Source organism: Apostichopus japonicus, chromosome 1 (assembly GCF_037975245.1).
Source record: "Apostichopus japonicus isolate 1M-3 chromosome 1, ASM3797524v1, whole genome shotgun sequence".
NCBI lineage: Eukaryota > Metazoa > Echinodermata > Holothuroidea > Aspidochirotida > Stichopodidae > Apostichopus > Apostichopus japonicus.
In genome coordinates this window covers 2,679,028-2,685,431 of record NC_092561.1, presented here as the reverse complement: position 1 = coordinate 2,685,431, position 6,404 = coordinate 2,679,028, and positions in this window count along the sequence as shown.

Sequence of the window (6,404 nt, the reverse complement as noted above, 5' to 3'; positions counted from 1 at the left end):
AGATTTTGCTGTATCATCTAAATTAACACCCCTTCATTGCTCTATTGTATACTAATAAGCTATGAGGTTAGCTTCAGAAGTGATGGGTTACATCTTCTTGTGAAAAAATCTTAGTGCCCCAATTTATTTCTGGAATATGCTGGATCAGTTAGTTATAGCAATAATTTCTTATTCCTATTCCAGGAAAACCATTTTTTATGTTGGGGAGGGAGTGGGGGTAATGGGGATGGGTCAAAATAGGTAGGTAAAAAGAATTTATTCCAAAGGGTGTTTAAATCTCAAAGCGATTTATTTTAAAGTCACAGAGCCAAAAATTCACACAACGTAGTTCAAGTCTTAAATCATTGAACAAAGTTTATTCAATATCAGTTCTAGACAGTCATTCTGGACAATCTGAACAAGCCTGTGACTAAACTAACATTAACAACAATCATTGTAGTATATGACATAAAAGTAAAACTGTACTTTCCATAAACATTATCATTCTTAAATTACACTAATGTAATTTGTGACATCAAAGGAGGTTTAAAGAAAAACAACTTACATGAAATTTTTTGCTTGAAGCCTACAAAGCAGTTGCATGTCCATCACTATCAATCGTTGTTGTGACAAATTAATTACAATAATCCAGAAGCAAATACAATAAAGGGTAATTTAAACCAAGAAACACTGCACGACGCAACTCACATGCAAAAATGTTACCCACACACGACGACACGTACAACACTGACGGGCGACGTGAAACACAGCATCACACGCATTAAAACAATCGAAGACCATTAACAGGGTGTACTGCTGAGTTTCTGAAGAAAGATTGTAAAACAAACCAACTGCTGCTGAAGAAACAAAGTCTAAACTTTCGAGAGTTCTGCTGCCTCCATTAGTCTTCATTATTACTTCTCTGTCAAATATCATTGGTGATATGGATATTTTGGCTTCCAGATTAAAGGTACGAAGCAAACGTCTGGGAGGTAAATGCTCCTAAAAAGGTCAATGCCCGTTCCCTTATTCACATATTATATGACATCACGGTCACGCCAATACTTGTGTCCAAATGCTTCAAAACATGCCTTTTCTTTCATTGTTGATGTTGGGTCTGGAAAATAACCTTTTATCCGGAATTAAAAGTCTTGAATTTCAATATATCAACACTGAGGGAACCCTGACGGATTGATAATGCAACACAATCGTAGAATAGAAAAGGTGTTTCTGGAGGAATTTCTCAACCAAGGCTTCCTATACAATGAGTTTTCTACTGACAACTTGAATCCAGTGTAATGACCATTGGCTGGAAACTCACTTCTGATCCTTTGGACTGCACATGATGGTAGCATAAACCTGACGTGTCTTGCTAGGAACCCCCGGTACCATTGAACCTGTTGACCGTAGGCTATGAATCTGTACTGCCTGGGGAAAATTTTTTTGAAAGTTCAATATGTATTAATGTTGGCCCATGATGTCCACAATAACAAGCAGGCATACAATGTACAGTTATGGTTACATTTGTTGTGATTTTACACCTTCCATGTATCATGAAACATTCTTTTGTTTCAGAAAATTGATTTGCAAAAAAATACTAGCCTAGTAATAATGAGTATGAAATAAAACATATGCCTACCTAGCATGGCTGCATAATGCAACTTACATCCCCGAGCCAAACTTTAAGTATGCAACCAACCCTACTACTCCTATTAAGTATATGAACATGTATGAATACATAGCCACACACTGTACATATGGGTTGTTAGTTACCGTAACACAACGCACAATACGGTTTAGGGAGTTCCGCGAATTCCAACAACACATGCACAAAATGGAATGGATTTTGTTTTAAATGCTTCGTTAATAAATTCTTACCACGTTGTATGTTCCTTGCAATCGTTTCGAACGGGTTTCTTCTTCGATATTTTGTGGAGCCTCAATTTCGGCTCGTTTAACAGGCTCGAACTGATACGATTCTAACACCTCAGGTCCACCCTCAACGTTCGGTTCAATATTGGCATGATCATCGCTTTCACTCTCTGCTTCGAATATGAGAAAAGGGCACTCTAATTATAGCCCAATTTCACTGCCTGGTGAAGAACCACTATCACTTTGAACTTCGGTTGCCGCAATTGCTTCTGGATCCGCCATTTCACAGGAAATTTTGATTTGATATCGCACTTGTGATCGGTGTTTTGTTTAGTAACTACTAGTGGTATGTGTACTTGTCTAACGTGTAAGTGAATGGTATGTTCGGAGGATCGTAAACAGCGACAACAAACGTGTTCATAACATGACGTCACATGACGTCATGCGAATCGGAAAATTTTCGAGTAAACAAAGTTTCAAACGCCGAAGAGGGTAAATTCATTCTCAATTTTCGACTTGAAAGATCAAGTTTTAAACTGGCAGATTGGTTGATACATGTTCTAGAGAACATTCGTTGATGGTTCCCAAAAATATAGGACTGAAATTTTCGTGTCATGGCCACTTTAAACAGTATATACACCAAGGATTTTATCTAAAGAAACTTATATGAAATTGTATTCAAGTGGTCTAAAAGAGATATGGATAAGTCCCTCCACTGGACTTCTGAAACCACAAAATACGCAAAAAAGGAGGATGGTTACTGGTGGTCAACATACACAGTGATCTTGAAAGCTCTATAGGGTACAACTATACACTTTGGGTGGAAGAACGAGGAGGTAAAGGGAGTGGAGTTAACCGGTCACCACGGAAGGTCGGTGTCAAAGGTTACCAGGTTACTCTAGACATGGTAGAGCGAGTGTGCAGATATTGTGAAGAGACAGGTAAGTGACGAGCAAAGCAAATTAACCATACTGTAGGTTGTTGCCATGTTTGAACACTTTGCAGCATGCAAATGGTGAGATACCCTCTATCTTCCTCTATCACTCCCATCCACAACCCACTCCTCCCAACCACCCCCCCCCCCTCTCATCCACCCCAATTTAACTCATGATATAGAGCAAAAGCAATGAATCTTCTATTAACCAATGTAATATCCAGTCCTACTTCCATGACATATTTTCAATTTATGAATCTCTTGACTAGCACTGTATTTCCTGGAATACTGTAGCTTTTCACAACTTAGACACAGGTCTTGACAGTCATTTCCCCTAAAATCCCAGGAAATTCAAAACCGGCGGGAATCACCATTAAAAGAATAGCACTAACTGACATCAACCATCGGGTGTATCCAACTATATTAGCACTCTATTGAAGCTTTGTCAACTCATTTGCTAAACCATTATAAGACAAAAGTAGACAACAAACTATCACATAACACACAATAACCATAAACATCGATTTGTAATGTAGACCCGGATCAGATACAATATGATCTAAGGTTTGTTACGTGTGTAACTTGACGCAATGAATGCTAGGTATATGTAGCCACTTTTGGTTTGGTGCCCTTTTTCTAGGAAAGACGATTGGTGATCCCGAGAACAGGGTCTGATATTGAGCAGTGTCTAATATAATCGCCAAGAGCTTGGAAATCAAAGTCATCCTGTTCTATTGACCGAGCATGCATGGACTTTGGATCCCTAATGTAAACACGGCCTATGACACAAGTGTTATAAAAACAAGGGTTCTCCAAGAAATAGGCACTTCAAGGTACTGAGGTATTCCCCTCTATAAATCATTTCCATCAACTTACAATAGGTACAATAAACACTACAGAAGCCAATACTAAAATTGTCTTGCCAAGTTGATACTAGTGTTTTTGGCACGTTTCACTCTTGTTTCCTTTATATCGATCATTAAGGTAATGGCAAAGCGACACACCTTTTGTGCAGGATTCTCAATAATTTGTGCCGACAATATGCAATGCTGAAAGGCTCACCACACAACTAAGATCAATACATCTGTTCTGAAGATAAAACACTTTATTGCAGAGCTGTACTTTTGATAACATGTGATAATCCATCTTTCACCGTAAAATGGAATTTTATTCCGGTAAATCAGCTGATATATTTCATGCATGATACTATAGGTTCAGAAAACAAGGACAATGTGTTAATCGATCAGGCACCATGTGTTAATGAATTGTAAATTACCAGTGGTAGTCATACAGTATATGCAAAAATGGCTCATACATACTGACATGCTTGATGACTGATGAGTATCTTTGAAATTCAGGGCGAATTTATATCTACTACCAGGATATTGTACAGGAAATCGTATGGTCGGAGCAATGATATCATGGGGAATGTTTTATCTGGAAATGTTGGATGCAATGTGCATGCATAGATGCATACCAGTTTTTCTTTTTCTTGTGCACAGAAACACAAATTTTGGAGTAGTTCTGAACAACAATATTCACAAATCTGCTACGAAAATCTGAACACTATATCATCCCTGCATTAAGGCTGATGTCTCCGATGAAATTTTCTGAGAAAATGTTTGTCAGTTAATTTCAACAATCAAGCTTCAATTTAATACACAGATAAAAGGCAGTACCAAAATAACACCCTCTCTATAGGGCCTATGCTTATGCCTGACCCCCCCCTCCTCCCCCTCAAACCATATCCCCACACCCAAAAATCCCCCGTCTGATTCAGTGCTGCATGTCGCAACAACAAAAATTGGAAGTTGATGTCATGCTTGGAAGTATTCACTGTGGCCCCTTGATCTTGAGGTTACATTGGTCTATAGACACTTGTGGCTACTGCCATTTGGATAATTACAAGCATCCTTTAACTGTTACAGCACGTTTTAAACAGCGCCGGTTTCTCTTAGATATACCAAATTGTATCGCTTATAGAAACTGCAGATTCCTTGCATACACGTATTGTTATTAATGTACCCACACACACCATTCAATCCCTTTTCCTTGCGCACCGCTACCGAAGCACATGTTTCAAAACCTCCAACAGGTACTGTGCTGTATTCTGTACCTCAAGTGCAAGTTTATTTCAGTATATCGGGTCATATAAACGAAGAACGGTAAAATATAACCGGAACATACAAAGTAACTTGCTCTCCTTAGGCATATTAGGTATTTTGAAATTGACATCTTATTTATTTTAGGCTTCTGACTCAAGATTTAATTCAAGGACTTTAGGTGATTCCACCCAATTTACAGTGTGGCGGAACTCATTATTACCACATATACCCTTTTTTACTATCAAAGAAATATACATTAACTTCACCGAGGTCTTAACGAACACTAAGAATAACTCAGTTCAACTCTATGCACAAGCAGTCCAAACTGCAGCAGATGATGCAATTCGGGAAATCCCCTAGTGACGACATCAATCGTGACGTCATTGACACCCCCCCCCCCGCAGCTATGGCGTCGCTAATCATTTAGCTATACACTTTGTCAAGTGTCAGCAAACGATACACACAAACATCTTCGAAATGGTAGATTCTGTGTCATACCAAAACTCAAAAGATATAATGATTCATTAATATTAACTGTCACACAACTGTAATACTTCATCTCATGTCCATTTTCCCGATAGAATAGCTTACAAATTCCTGACGGAAATTAACTTGTCAGCTTTGTTAATACTGAGATTCCGATGTACTCTATTGCAGTACGGTAATCACGCTACAAAGGCATACACACAGTACATTAACAATCCAAAGCATGTTGGCCTACGCATGCAATACAACTGGGCGTGGTATTACTTTCACTAACAATACAGGAAAACCGTTTATCCATTACTTATTTCCTAGTTAACAACAAGTCATCTATGCAAAAAAACAACGTTATTTAAGATCTCAAAACATTTATGATCGGCTTAGTAGTATCAACTTAACTTAACCAATAGGTAGGATATGACGATTTTACCTAGCAAAGACAGAACAAGGAAGCTCGACGTAACGTTGAACAATAGCAATCATGCAACAGTCTCTGCACATCATGGATGTTCCACGCATTGGACAGCACACTTATGTGTATGAATGTATGTAGCCTATGTGCTTATAAACTAAACTAATATTAACCGTCACACAACTGTAATACTTCATCTCATATCCATTTTCCCGATAGAATAGCTTACAAATTCCTGACGGAAGTTCACTTGTCAACTTTGTTAATACTGAAACTCCGATGTACTCTATTGTAGTACGGTAATCACGATACAAAAAGGCATACACACAGCACACTAACAACCCAAAGCATGTTGGCCTACGCATGCAATACAACTGGGCGTGGTATTACTTTCACAAACAATATAGGAAAACCGTTTATCCATTTCTTATTTCCTAGTTAACAACAAGTCTTCTATGCATAAAAAAACCAACCTTATTTAAGATCTCAAAACATTTATGATCGGCTTAGTAGTATCAACTTAACTTAACCAATAGGTATGATATGACGAGTTTACCTAGCAAAGACAGAACAAGGAAGCTCGACGTAACGTTGAACAATAGCGATCATGCAACAGTCT